This window comes from Acinonyx jubatus, chromosome B2 (genome assembly GCF_027475565.1).
Source record: "Acinonyx jubatus isolate Ajub_Pintada_27869175 chromosome B2, VMU_Ajub_asm_v1.0, whole genome shotgun sequence".
NCBI lineage: Eukaryota > Metazoa > Chordata > Mammalia > Carnivora > Felidae > Acinonyx > Acinonyx jubatus.
The window spans coordinates 7250638-7265015 of NC_069385.1; the positions used below are offsets into that span (position 1 = coordinate 7250638).

The following is a 14378-nucleotide window of genomic DNA, read 5'->3' on the forward strand; positions in this document are numbered from 1 at the left end:
CCCTGCAGCGGGACCAGATGCCCTCCTCTCCCATTCCCAGGGGCACCATTCCTGGTGTTCATGTCCCTTCTAATTCTCTCCATTTCCGGGCCATGGTCAAATTGGACAGCAGAAGGTCTCCCTAGGCTTGGTCTCCGGCTTGCAGACCTTTTCATTGTCTGCACGCTCCCCTGATGGCTCCTCCTCTACCGCGTGCAAAATGTCCTTCCAGCTTCTCACGGGGACACAGAGTGGATCTCTGTAGCACCTGGCAGCGGCCGGCAGTCAGCACCCTCAGACCAGCTCGAGGTGTAGGATGTGCTCTGCCAGAGATTCGCAGCTCCTGCTTCTGCTGGACACCCCCTCCGCTCTGTGCTCAGGGGTGGGGAGCTTCCTCTGGAGTAAAGCCTGAGGCTGGTGGGAGCCAATGAAGTAGTTGCTGGCCCTGGTTGCTGGGACCTCCAGCGGGCTCAGCTGGGCCACCACAAGAGGCAGCCCCTCCTTCTCAGCCCAGGATCTCCTCTGGCGGCATTGTCCCACAACAGGTGAGGGAAATTAGCTGGCAGTCACGTGATTGAGTACAGTCAGGTGACATGATCCAAATGTGTGGGCGAGACACAGACCTGCTGAGCCCCAAAGCCTCCTGTGCACATCTGTAGGGTATATGTGTGTGTGCGCACACAGCCCCCCGCAAATAAACAAGTGCCAAATCTTCCCCTTTTGAACCTATTTCTAGATTCCACCAGGATCCTCCTTTTATTGGTGGTCTTGCAGGACCCCCAACCTTCGAGCCCTCTGAGCCTCATACAGTTGGTTTCTTCCCTCACCATAGAACATGTGAGTGCAGTGATTTCCTCAGCAACCCTGCTCGGTGTCTGCACCATAATTTACAAAGCCAGGGCAAATAACATAACCTACAGAGCTTGCATTCAAGTGAAATAAGCAGTATATCAAACGGTGATGGGTGCTGTGTTCTGTCTGAAGTGATAACATATCCTGCAGGTAGTTGGAAATGTGAAATTGAAATGTGATGTATTAGGATCATTTTGAAGATTTCAGAGGTACAGGTAGAAAGGGAATCATGGGAGATCTCAAGAACTGGTTTGCTCTCGGGGCGCTTGGGTGTCTCAGTCAGTTGAGCATCCTGCTTGGGCTCAGGTCATGATCTCACGGTCTGTGGGTTCCAGCCCCGTGTCAGGCTGTGTGCTGACAGCTCAGAGCCTGGAGCTGGCTTCGGATTCTGTGTCTCCCTCTCTCTCTGCCCCTCCCCTGCTCATGCTCTGCTTCTCTGTCTCTCAAAAATAAATAAACATTTTTAAAGATTAAAAAGAAAAGAATTGGTTTGCTCTCTGAAAAGGAGCAACGTTAACAGTCTTTTCTCTGCAAAGAAGTAAGAGGACTTGTATGTCTTATTAGAGATAGGCTGAGGTTGTTCACCTACTGCTGGTCTTGGGAAGGGGACTTAAGAAGGTGGAAAGAACAGTATCTTCCAGGTGTGTGATTCTCAAACCAGGGTATCTGATGTGCAATATGATATAGAGTCACGGGGTGGAGGGTGCGTTTCTCTGGGCAACTTGGGGTATGTCTAGGTGAAGAATCATACTTTTACATTCAACCAAGAAGGTAGATCTTCAAAAGCTTTCTAAAGTGCCACACCCATTTGGGGTGATGACCACAAGACAGTTGAGAACATTCACACCCCATCGTCTGCTCTCCAGGAGCACCTCTCGGGTGTAAGAGTGTTAATCAGAGGGATGACAAGACCCTCCCGCACAATCAAAACCCAATTAAAAAATGCGTGTGGAACAGAGAAAGTTTTTAAAGAATGCTTCTTATGTAAAATGGTTTTTTACTGCTCTTTTGCTTTTATAATATGTTTAATAAGCTTTCACTGCTCTAAGGAACAGGTTAATGTTCCTATGTTATTTTGTTTATACACCATATAAATGGAAATGATCCCAGGAGGATTGGCATTAATTATTATCAAAGGATCTTTCCCTTCATTATCAAAATGTAAGCAATTAAATCACCACTTCCCCAAATGTGACAGATATATTAAAGAATATTTAACTCTTGTAAGGAGGTCTAGCGAGAGATAACAATTTTTATAAACATGTCTAGATTTAGAAAATCTTGTTTATGCCTTATTTTGCAGAAGACTTACCTACATGACAGACTCTTTCCAAGTGACCTCACTGAAACTGAATCGCCCCATTGCATAAATAAGTAGACTGTATTTAGCTCAGATGTGGAGGTTTAGACACTTTATTCGTCAGAACTAAAATGGTGTGAATTGAAAGCACCAGCCTTCTCTCTGTCCCAGGGCTGTGAGGTGATAGATGAACCACTTGATCTCCCCTGTGCCCGTTTCCTTGCTGCCAGAAGCTCTTCTCCACGTCCGAGGCTCTGAGCTTCCTTGAGTGCCCTACGGTTCTCACCGGAGAGGATGGCAAGTGTGTGACTTATCTTGTGATAGCAAGGGGACCAGCCATGCTACCGGGTCAGGCGGCTGGAGGGACACGACCACAGCCTTGGGTCACCGGCACATTCCGTTCCCATTCCCCAAGTAGCCACCATAAACTATCGCTCATCAAATCAGAGGTTGGATAGCGAGACCCTTGCTTAAATACATTGACTTTGGACAGGAAGACATACTCGGCCGTAAAGAGGGACCCAGAGTGGAATCGATGGTCGTGACATTTGTGCCGCATATAATAGCTGTTCTAAATGAGTCCTAACTGAAGATGATTCAAACAAGATGATTCTTGTAAACACAGAAATACTAATTCAAATAAAGCAAAGCAGGGTTTCCGCCTTATAAGGTCAAACCATATGCCCAGCAAAATTTGCTTTATTCTCCCTTAACACAGAGAATAAGGTTTTAAGGAAGACTTTATTTATTTGGCTTTTTTTTCTTTATTTATTTGGCTTTTTCTTTCCTTCAGTTTTGGTTTAATTTCCAAGAATCACAGTCCAGCTTCCTACCCTCACATAGAACTGTACCCAATCATTCAAGACAAAGACACAGTTTTTCGTGGGAGATAATTAGACCGTCTCCTGAAGCAACATTTAATTACCTTTACTGACAAGGAGTTTCTCAGTATCTAACCTCAAACCTTTCTTGCTGGAGTCCAAACCCCGGATGTCTCACAGCAGCTTTACATATCATGTTCTTGAAGGCTCCCAGATATAAGACACCACTATGCTGGTATGACCCGCCCCCCCCCCACCCCAAATCAGCTGTGTGTTGTACAATGGGACCCTATTTGTACACGGCCTCAAATCCCCTGGAGGCCTCACTGGAGAGAAACCTCACAGCCCAGTGTCGGGGGTCTCTCCTCACTGAGAACTCTTGGGGTTCCCATCTTGTTTCCCATTAGCACTGGGATACTTGTAGATACTACCAGGGGTTTCACAAGTGCTCACTTCTAAAGGGTTATAGAATCCACCTGTCTTTCCCCCCCTTTCAAGTTTTTATTTAAATTCCAGGTAGTTAACATATGGTGCGATATTAGTTTCAAGTGTAGAACTTAGTGACTCATCATTTGCATTAAACACCCAGTGCTCATCACAAGTGCCCTCCTTAATACCCATCACCCATTTAGCCCATCTCCCACTCCCCCTCCAATAACCCTCCACTTGTTTTCTATCGTTGCCTCTCTCTCTCTTTTTTCTCCTATGTTCATCTATTTTGTTTCTTAAATTCCACAAATGAATGAAATCAAACGGTATTTGTCTTTCTCTGACTGACTTATTTCACTTAGCATAGTCCACGTCATTGCAAATGGCAAGATTTCATTCTATGGCTAATAGTCCATTATCTGTCTACACCACATCTCCTTTATCCATTCAGCAGTCGATGGACATATGGGCTCTTTCCATAAATGGGCTAATATTGATAACCCTGTTATAATCCTCGGGGTGCATGTGCCCCTTCAAATCTGTATTTTTGTATTCTTCAGATAAATACCTAGTAGTGCAACTGCTGGGTCGTAGGGTAGTTCTATTTTTAACTTTTAGAGGAACCTCCATACTGTTTCCCAGAGTGGCTCAGGAATCCACCTTTCTTAAATGGAATGGGATAGTGATAGTTCTTGGAGGGGACAAGAGGCCACTTTATCTTCCCACATATGTGTATATGATGGCCTTGAAAACTCTGTCTCTTTATATCGGGAGATACCGGTAGCTGGGAGGCGCACTAGTATTTATGAATGAACAAAAAGGAGAAACCTGAAAATACCAATTACAACAAAACCTCACCTTAAATTTAACTGCTTTGGTGAGTAAAAAGCCATATGAAATATCTTGACGCTAAGGATTACGTTACTATTAGCATGAATGTTATGCGTATGTCTGTGGAAAGGCTTCCAAACCGCAATGTGCTTTAAGGCTTTAGCATTTTAAAGTCCATGGACGGAAAAAAGATTTCGCAAACACTGTCTCAGACTAGGAGAATTTATGCAAGGTAATTCTAATCTACAGATACTAGATCATAGAAAACAAACGTTAAAAAGCAGTATTATGATAAAGGAACAATAATGGGTGAGGCCTTCCTGGGACTCGAGGAGAACCGAAGAAATGGCATCTGCAAAGCTCACACACAAGAGCTCTTTCGGCAGTTGGTTCAGTGGTACAGTCAGAAGAGAGAAAACCCTACCCCTGACCCTTCCCCACCCCTACCCCTACCCCTACCCTAACCCTAACCCTGGCTCCCTGGAGGCGAGGCCACAAAAAAGACTGACAGCTTGGTCTGACTGGGAATGTCAGGCTGTAAATGTAAGGGGAAACTCTCATCACAGTAATAACGGGGAGCTTTAGGAAAGGCGACACTGTGCACTCTAAAGTCCGTGGCATCTTAGCCTCCCCAAAGCAAATTTTAAAAGATGTCCCCCACCCCACTCCCTCAGGCAGACAAAGGTCACAGAACTGGCTCCCAGATGGCATCTTGCTTCCCCATGTGGCCACAGCCCTCTTCAGGTTACAAGGACCACAGAGGCAGATGCTGATGCCCTCTGCTTCCAAGCTCGCCTGACCCAAACATTCGTGCAGGGCACAAATCGTACCACTGGGCATGGAGGCCCTGACTCCAAACTCATGTTTGGTGCTTAATAAATGTTAATTAATTAATTAATTAATGTTGAATAATGTAAAATTACATCAGAGCCCCTGCCCCCCACCGCCAAGTGGCAATTACCACTGCATTTATGTTCTATTTAAGGATGTTAGCAGAATTTCTAACGGTTGACAGCAAATAAAGTAGAAAGGATGAACAGGACAGGACCAAGAAAAAAGGAAAGGGGTGACAGGGACAGGGAGAAAAACGTGGCAAGAGGAATGATAACTTGCCAGTGTTAATAGTTGAGTTTGCCTGTAAAGAGAATCTGTGCCCATTGTTTTAGCCTACCTACTTTGCAAAGTGAGTCAGATGGCATCATCCGAACCAAGTTCAATACTGTAAGTGGCTGGAATACACTCACAAATCGGTGGGGGAGGGGGGGTCTCCCAGAGGTGGGGGCCAGCAGTACCAGTCCGTAACAGCCCATCATACACATTTCTTTCCAGCTCTGGATTCAAGTAACTTTCTAGCTCGAAATTGACCACGATGGGGTCATTTACAGGACTGAGTGCTTTCAAGAGCATGGGATGGGGGCCGGTTTACCAGCCCCCTGCTCTGTGTGTGTGTGATTTCTTCATTATATTCAAGCAAGCAAGGGTCTTTAGAAGATACACAATGCCAGGTTGTCTGTAGACAACTTTGGGTGACAGGCAACTTAAACCTACCTTTTTTTAACCCTCTGTATCAGATGTGTTATATATCTGAGATATCAGCATAATTTGACTTAAAAATCTGGTACGTGTATTAATAACATGATCTAGAACATCATACTGCTTGCCAAGAATTACTTTAAAAAATTATTTTATTAATTTTATCTGTAGGCTCTTCTATAGCAAATGAACACACAAAGCATTTTCAACATGTGCAGTTAGAGCACATATTTCCAGGTTAACACAGGACCTTTCCTGATGTGATTGATTGAATGTAAAAGTGTAATTAAATATTACAGCCATCCTAGTCTCCAGATGTTTGGATATTACCAGTCTGGGTAGGTGCCCTTGTCTCTGCCCATCTTTTATTTTATTTTTTTAATAATTTTTTTAAGTTTATTTATTTATTATTGAGAGAGAGAGAGAGCACAGGCTGGGGAGAAGCAGAGAGAGAGGGAGACACAAAATCTGAAGCAAGCTCCACGCTCTGAGCTGTCAGCACAGAGCCTGATGTGGGGCTCGAGGCCACGAACTGTGAGATCATGACGGGAGCCACAGTCAGACACTTGACCAATTGAGCCACCCAGGTGACCCTCTGTGCATATTTTAATATTTGGAGCTTGGGAGTCATGCCTCTCTGCCCTCCTGACAGTCTAAGTTTTTCCTGTATTTGCTTTCTGATCATTTCCTTCTCTGGTTTTATAATAAAGCATCTCTCAAATTCATTGTCAGGTTGGGACAATATTATTGTAGCATTTCCACATTGTTCCCTTTCTAAAGCATCCATTCACTAAAAAATTCTTTATTTAATCTTTATTACATCTCTGTTTAATCTTTCTGAGACATATCCAGGTAATTTAAATCGCAATGACTATATGACAAAGTATATACAAAGTTGTGAAGAATGGGAACAATTAGTAAGGTTTATGGGGCTGGAATTCATTTCAGAACTCTTGGAGGAGTGCAACTTTCCTATTTATTTTACCTCATGGTCCCATCCCCAATTTTATTGTGTACTTAGGACCGTTCGTTCCGAGTCCTCCGTTGTCAAGCGGGAACACTTTACTGGAGACACCCCAGCACACACTGCCTTGCCAATTCTTTTATAAATACAGCACTCGCTGTAGTTTACATTACGCTCGATTCATGTTGAGTTTACAAAAGCAGTAAAGTAAGAAAGTGTTCCATGCTATCTGAAATAGATACAGAATACTTCAGAAAATCAGCCTCGAAAGGAAGCTTTTGAATCTGCTTACTAACTTCCAACATAAAATTGGAGAGGTATTCTAGCAGGGGGAAAAAAACCCTAAATCAAACTAAATTTAAGGCAAAATTCAATAGTAATAATTACGTGACCAACACCAACAGCAACCAAAACAGGTCATAGTCATTTATATTTGTATAGTGATTCACATTTAAGCAGCACATGGTAACAAAAAAATAGTAATAATATAAACTAAATAAAGTTAAACTTAGATACTTAGGGAGACACTTCCTGTTCTACTGAAGCCGCTCAAAAAGATTATAGTTGACTTGTTTGTGGATCCATTTGTCACATATTATAGAGAAAGACAAGACTTTCAGTTGCCCCGTTTTCCAATTGTTCAACAATCTAAAGTTTTTGTTCCCCTTAGAGTCTGATATTTTAATTGATCAAGCCACACAGAGCACTCTGGGTGGGGGGGTTCCAACCAGTGGTGTGTGTCATCACTGAATCAAGATACTTTATGTTTTTATTTACATTTAATCTCTAAACATTTAGTCCACTACCATACTTTAATCAAGGGTTGGTGATAAATGTTTCTGTCCTTGGGGCATACAGGTGGCTCAGTCAGTTAAGGGTCCAACTTCGGCTCAGGTCATGATCTCACAATTCGTTAGTTCAAACCCCGCATCGAGCTCCATGCTGACAGCTCAGAGCCTGGAGCCTTTTTTGGATTCTGTGTCTCCCTCTCTGTCTGTCTCCCTCTCTCTGCCTCTGTCTCTCTCTCTCTGTCTCTCTCTCTCTCTCTCAAAAATAAATACACCTTAATTTTTTTAAATGTATCTGTCCTTAATTGACTAATAGCATATTGTAAAAACAAGTTTCTACCAAAGAATATGACCTTAGATTTTTCTGCCCACTTTAAAAGTCAAAAGTCAAGTTGTCAAAAATATAATCTGTATTAGTTTTCTGTTGCTGCTGTAACAAATTATCACAAACTTGGTGACTTAAAACAGCACAAATTTATTATGTAATAGTTCTAGAAGTCAGAGGCTCATACCAGTCTCTGTGGGCTAATGTCAAGGTGTCAGGAAGGCATCATTCCTGTCTGGAGGCTGGAGGAGAGAATCTGTTTCCTTGCCTCTTCCAGCCCCTTGAGGTACTCACAAGGTACCCACATGCCCTGAGGCATGGCTGCTTCCTCCTGTTCCAAGCCCACAATGTCACATCTCCCTGACCTTTCTTCCACAGTCACATCTCCCTCTGACTGCAAGCAGGGACGGTTTCTGATTTTCAGGATTCAGTAGTTACACTGGATCCACCTAGATAATCCAGAACAGTCTTCCCATCACAGGATCCTTACCCTGATTTCATCAGCAAGGTCCCTTGCCATGTAAGGTAACATATTCTCAGGGTCTGAGGATTAGGCACATACATCCTTTGAGGGGCTAATATTCTGACTCCCATAGTATCATCAAGAGTGCCATAAAGAATAGTCATCCTTGGTGCAGCCACTCTGGAAGACAGTATGGAGGTTCCTCAAAAACTTAAAAATAGATCAACCCTATAACCCAGATATTGCTCTACTAGGTATTTACCCAAAGGGTACAAAAATGCTGTTTCAAAGGGGCACATGTACCCCAATGTTTATAGCAGCACTATCAACAATAGCCAAATTATGGAAAGAGCCCAGATGTCCATCGACTGACGACTGGGTAAAGAAGATGTGTTATATGTGTACAAGGGAATATTACTTGGTGACCAAAAAGAAGGAAATCTCGCCATTTGCAAGAATGTGGGGATGGAACTAGACTGTATTATGCTAAGCGAAATGTCAAAGAAAGACAAATATCATACAATTTCATTCATGTGGAATTTAAAAAACAAAACAGATGAACATATGGGAAGGGAAGGAAAATAAGATAAAAACAGGAGAGAGGCAAACATTAGAGACTCTTAAATACAGAGAACAAACTGAGGGTTGCTGGAGGGGTGTTGGGTAGGGAGATGGGCTAATGGGTGAGGTATTAAGGAGGGCACTTGTTGGAATGAGCACTGGGTGTTGTATGTAAGTGATGAATCACTAAACTCTACCCCTTAAATCATTATTACACTGTATGTTAACTAATTTGGATTTAAGTAAAATTAAAAAATCAAAAATAAAAATAAATAATAAGAATAATAAAATAGCCTCCCTGTAGGCATTTTATTCTTTAACTCTCAATCAAGCTACAGAGAAAGCTGTTCCCTGGGCTCTCCATGGCCCTCCTCCTCCCTGGACAAACCTGGGTAAACCCTGCATTGGTATCAGACCCCAGAAGGTCCTGGCCATTACCTGTCATCATAATAATTCTGTGTAGCAGTCAGCCGCAAAACCTCCGTGGTATATATTACAGAGGCATAGTTTTGCTTCTATATCTATGGTTCATCTGGGCAGTTCTGCTGACCTCAGGCAGTCTGCTGATCTTGGCTGGGCTTGTTCAGTGTCTGTGCTCAGTTGGCAGGTTGGTGGGGGGACCTAGCTGGGACAGGTGAGCTGGCCTCCATCCCCTGTGGTTCCTCAGCCTCTAGCTGGCCATCATTTCTTGCTCTCATGACAGAGGCAGGGGGTCCACGAGCGAGAGCAGATGAGCACAGGGCCTCTTGAGGCCGGGGCTCGGGACTAGGACTGCACACTATCATTTTCACCCCATCCTATTGGCCAAGATGAATCACAAGGCCAGTCTAGCTTTAAGGAGCATAGAAAGAAGGGAATCTAGACTTTGTAAAGATATGGATACATGGAAGGTTGGAAACTGGGATTCCTCCTGCAGTTAATCTATCTTGGAGGCACTCAGCATCTTAGTATGAATCCGTGCCACCTTTGAGAATCTGAGTAGAGATTTCTCTCAGACATTATGCAAGGACAGACTCTGCCCCTGAGTCCCTGGTGTGGTTATGACCACATGATTGCACCTCGCCTTGGAGATGAAATAAGGATGGGCATGTTGGTCCTTGGAAGAAAGGCTCGCTGGTGATCTTTGGTCTTATGGTGGTCTTGCTTTCTACTTCCCATGCTAGTTTCACACACCCAGTGGGTATTAAAAGATCACTGAAAGAATGATTTTGTCTGACGAATAATGCAGATATTGTAATTCGCCATATTTCTTGTTTGCTGTACAATCTGGAATTCTGAGAGACAAATCTGTAATGGGGTAGGATTTCTGAGTGCAAACTCTAAATACGGTTTTATTTCACTATTCTGATTGATTTTTCCATTACCCTGATTTTGTTTTCTGTTTACTTTTATAACTGTAGGCAATTTGGCCATCTCAAATCCTTTTTTTAGAATGAGATGCACTGAAAATAAATAGAATTTCCAACCTATAAAGCTGATAAAGAACCAGCTTCTCATTGGCGAAGTCTTAAGGCAATGTATATACTGAAACAGTTGCTAGTTTCACTGGTGGCGTTGTGTGGCATTGTGAGAAACACACATGCACAGAAAATTAATCAATTTTATTTAACAACTCTGCCATTTTCTATCTGTGTGTATGTGAGCATGTCACTTCACCCATTTGAACCCATCTGTAAAATATAAGATTATAAAATATGATAATTCTTATTATTATTAAGAATAATAATTATTATTATAATGCCAGCATAATGAGGTGATTGCAAAGCCTAAAGAATACAAAGGATAGCCCTCAGTACACTTCCTGGGACTAAATAAGTCTTGACCAGTAATGGGGGCATAAGCTCTGGGGAAATCCTAAGACGTGGCTCCTTTCTTCCACCCATTTTGCTAACTTGCAAGTTCATCTATCCTGGGGACAAGAAGGATAAAATCAGCTGCTACAGATGTAAAGGTACCAAGGTTATGGAAGGTGACAGGTTTCTAATCCTCACATGTGACAATTATCTATAATAAATCATTTAGGGCTCCCTCTCACTCTCTATTTCTTATAGAAGAGGACATTTCGAGGTGATCACTTTGCTAAACGGGAATTTAATTGAGGAAATAACTCATGAACAGGAGCTAAAAATGCCCTGCTGTTCATTGGGCTCATCATGACAAAGCCAAGAGGAGAATTTTGCTTCCCTCTCCCTTCTGCCTGCACTGAGTAGACCAAGACTTCCTTCTCATAAGCTTTAACCTGATTTCCTTCTCATCGGTCTTTAGGGCAAAGAAAAAAAAAAAAGAACAGTGGGATCTTGGGGATTGTTGATTTCTCCCACTAGGATTGGCTGTGGGAAGGGAGCCATTGGTCAGAACCAGTCTTCTGCTCCCAACCACCTGACCCGTTGACCCTTGTTTGCTGGCCATTAGAAAGCAGAGCAGAGAACAGGGTGTACATGGAGAAAGGCTTATGGTAGCCTAGTTGCTGGCAGGCCAGGCAATGGGAAGGATGTCTACAGTGCCCGGCAGAGGGGGCCTTTCATCCCCAGACAGGAACAGGACAGGTCCTGAACTCAGGCTTGCAGCTCTGCATAGTCAATTTTATATTATTTTTTAAATTTTCTTTAATGTTTATTTATTTTTGAGAGACAGACAGAGAGAGACAGAGAGTGAGGGGGAGGGGCAGAAAGAGAGGGAGACACAGAATCCGAAGCAGGCTCCAGACTGTGAGCTCTCAGCCCAGAGCCTGACGCAGGGCTCGAACTCATGGACCGCGAGCTCATGACCTGAGCCGAAGTCGGATGCTCAACTGGCTGAGCCACCCAGGTGCCCCTACATAGTCAATTTTATATGCAAGGCTTCCTTTCTTCTCATACAAGGGATGACCTCATACTACACATCGCTATGGGCTCCGCCCACCTGTCTCACACAAAACACTACTCATATGCACACATAGTGCAGAAAATCAATGAGTGTTATGACTCTGAAGTCTTATTTTCACATTCAGGGCTTGAAATATCTTTTGCTTGGGCAGAATAGAGATAGAAACAAGCTAAAATAAACATAATTGATGTTTGAAATGTGTAAAAAAAAAAGAGAAAACGGCCAAATAGGCTTTAGAATTTCACATCAAATTTCCTGTGATCCTGTACATCAGATGAAGGCAGGGACCAAAGCCAACTTGACTCTCTCATAGGATCTGTCCTGTTCATGCCTCCTCGTCTGAAAGGAAAGTGAATGAACATTTTACTCCAAGAAAAAGAAAACTCTTGGGGCTCCTGGGTGGCTCTGTCGGTTAAGCGTCTAAGTTCGGCTCAGGTCATGATCTCACAGTCCGTGGGTTCAAGCACCGCATTGGGCTCTATGCTGACAGCTCAGAGCCTGGAGCCTGCTTTGGATTCTGTGTCTCCCTCTCTCTCTCTCTCTGCCCTTCCCCCACTTCTCTCTCAAAAGTAAATAAATATTTTTTAGCAATTAAGAAAAAAAGCTCTCCCTTTTTTGTGCATTGGTAATAGGTGAAAGTATAGTTTTGAGAACTCTTCATCCTTCAACCCCTTGAAGAAGTGTTTCTTCACCTCCAAAGAGTTGATCCTGCTACCTCGTGCAAACATGAGATTGCTGTTATTTACAGAAATTCGGTTCTAGAGACCATAATTCTTCTGGGACTCAAAGTTTTCAATTTAACCTAATTTTGGTTCTCACTATCAGCACACGAAATGATTTTTTTTTTCTTCCTGTAGGTGCACAAAATGATTTTTTTTTCCTCTTTGGGAACATTTAGTTCAGATCACTTCTGTCTGGTGGGAATGCAGCCTCTGTTGTGGGCTAGACATTTCAGTAGGTGCTGGAAAGACGGGACTAGACCACCCACCCTACTACCTTCAGGGGTCCACAGTCTACCCGGTAATTCCAACACACTTGTAAGTACTATGACAGAGCTATGCGTGGGAATCTGTGTTATTGTTTTCTTGCCTTTTCACCAGATGGGCAATAATGAAACTAAGTAAAGGGTCTTTTATGTCTAAAGATATTTATTGATAATAAATTAATGAGAACTTCATCAAAAGGAATCATTTTTAATAATCCACAGACTGAGTTGTGTTCAATGTTTTTCCCCAAATTCCCAGATGATAGAAATGTTGCTTTCTAACCTTTCGGAGGCCCCTGTCCAGTCGCAGTTTCTACCCATATTTGGTGATTTTTCTCAGGTTGGGTCGGAGAGGGTTAGTGTCTACATGTATATGAAGGTTTGCCAGGAAGAAGGAGAACACAGCACATTATAAGACAAATATGTAATCCCTATGAAATTATTTAAAAAATGTTTTAACATTTATTTTTGAGAGATTGACACAGAGAACGAGTAGGGGAGGGGGCAGAGAGAGAGAGAGGGAGTCACAGAATCTGAAGCAGGCTCCAGGCTCTGAGCACAGAGCCCAAAGTGGGACTCAAACCCATGGACCGCAAGATCATGACTTGAGCCGAAGTCAGACGCCTTACCAACTGAGCCACCCAGGTGCCCCTCTATGAAATTATTTTAAAACAATGTCGCCTCATTGGAGACACGTGAAACTGAACAAAGACCTTCCCCTCAATACAGTGGATGTTGGCCATAGGGACGTTTACAACATAATAACAATGACCTTATGACCTGTCTCTCAAGTAGATCTAGAGTGGAGCATTCACAGTAATGACCAAAGGAGATACTTTGCAATGTATCTAATGCAAAATGATGCTGTGCAAAGCATGGCAATTGATGTGACTCTGTGAGTGAGCTCAAGTGTGAACCCACTGTGTCACTTTCCTCCTCATGGAGATATTCTGTCTAGAAGGAAGTAGCTTTGTATTTTTGTTACATGTGCATGTATTTTCTTCTGAATTTGTATATGGACTCAGCATAAACTGGTGTCATCAGTGGCTATTGCTAAAAAATCATGAAAACTTAGTTACCTCCGGATTTTGAAAGTTGCACTTGAAGCTAATTTATTATGATAATTCTTGTCAAAAATATAATCTTGGCAGGGTGCCTGGATGGCTTGGTCAATTAAACATCTGACTCTTGGTTTTGGCTCAGGTCATGATCTCACGGTTCATGGGATTCAACCCCACTTTGGGCTCTGTGCTGACAATGCAGAGCCGGCTTCAGATTCTGTGTCTCCCTCTCTCTCTCTGCCCCTCCCCTGCTTACATGCTCTCACTCTCTCTGTCTCTAAAAGTATGTATGTATGTATGTGTGTGTGGATAGATAGATAGATAGATAGATATAGATATAGATATAGATATAGATATAGATATAGATAGATATATAGATATATATCATCTTGGCATACTATATACATAGGATTCAGCCATGTAATTATTGTAGTGAAAATAAAGTAGAAACCGTTATGAAAGCATGTACCAATACATGATGTGTTTAGAGTATTAAGAAAAACAGCAAAATATTGTGTCTCACACACAACCTGGTGTTATGAGAGGCAAATCACAAGGGCCCCGGTTTGATTTTGTGTGCACAGCAGCAGGGATACATAAGCAAGCCTGATGATTAGAACA

At 42.7% G+C, this 14378-nt stretch overlaps 1 protein-coding gene across 2 annotated transcripts in view; it reads left to right on the forward strand.

The window, feature by feature from the left end:
- PRKN (parkin RBR E3 ubiquitin protein ligase) overlaps positions 1 to 14378 on the forward strand; it is a 1330206-nt gene that overhangs the window by 1160750 nt on the left and 155078 nt on the right. The gene's annotated exons all lie outside the window — the stretch shown is intronic.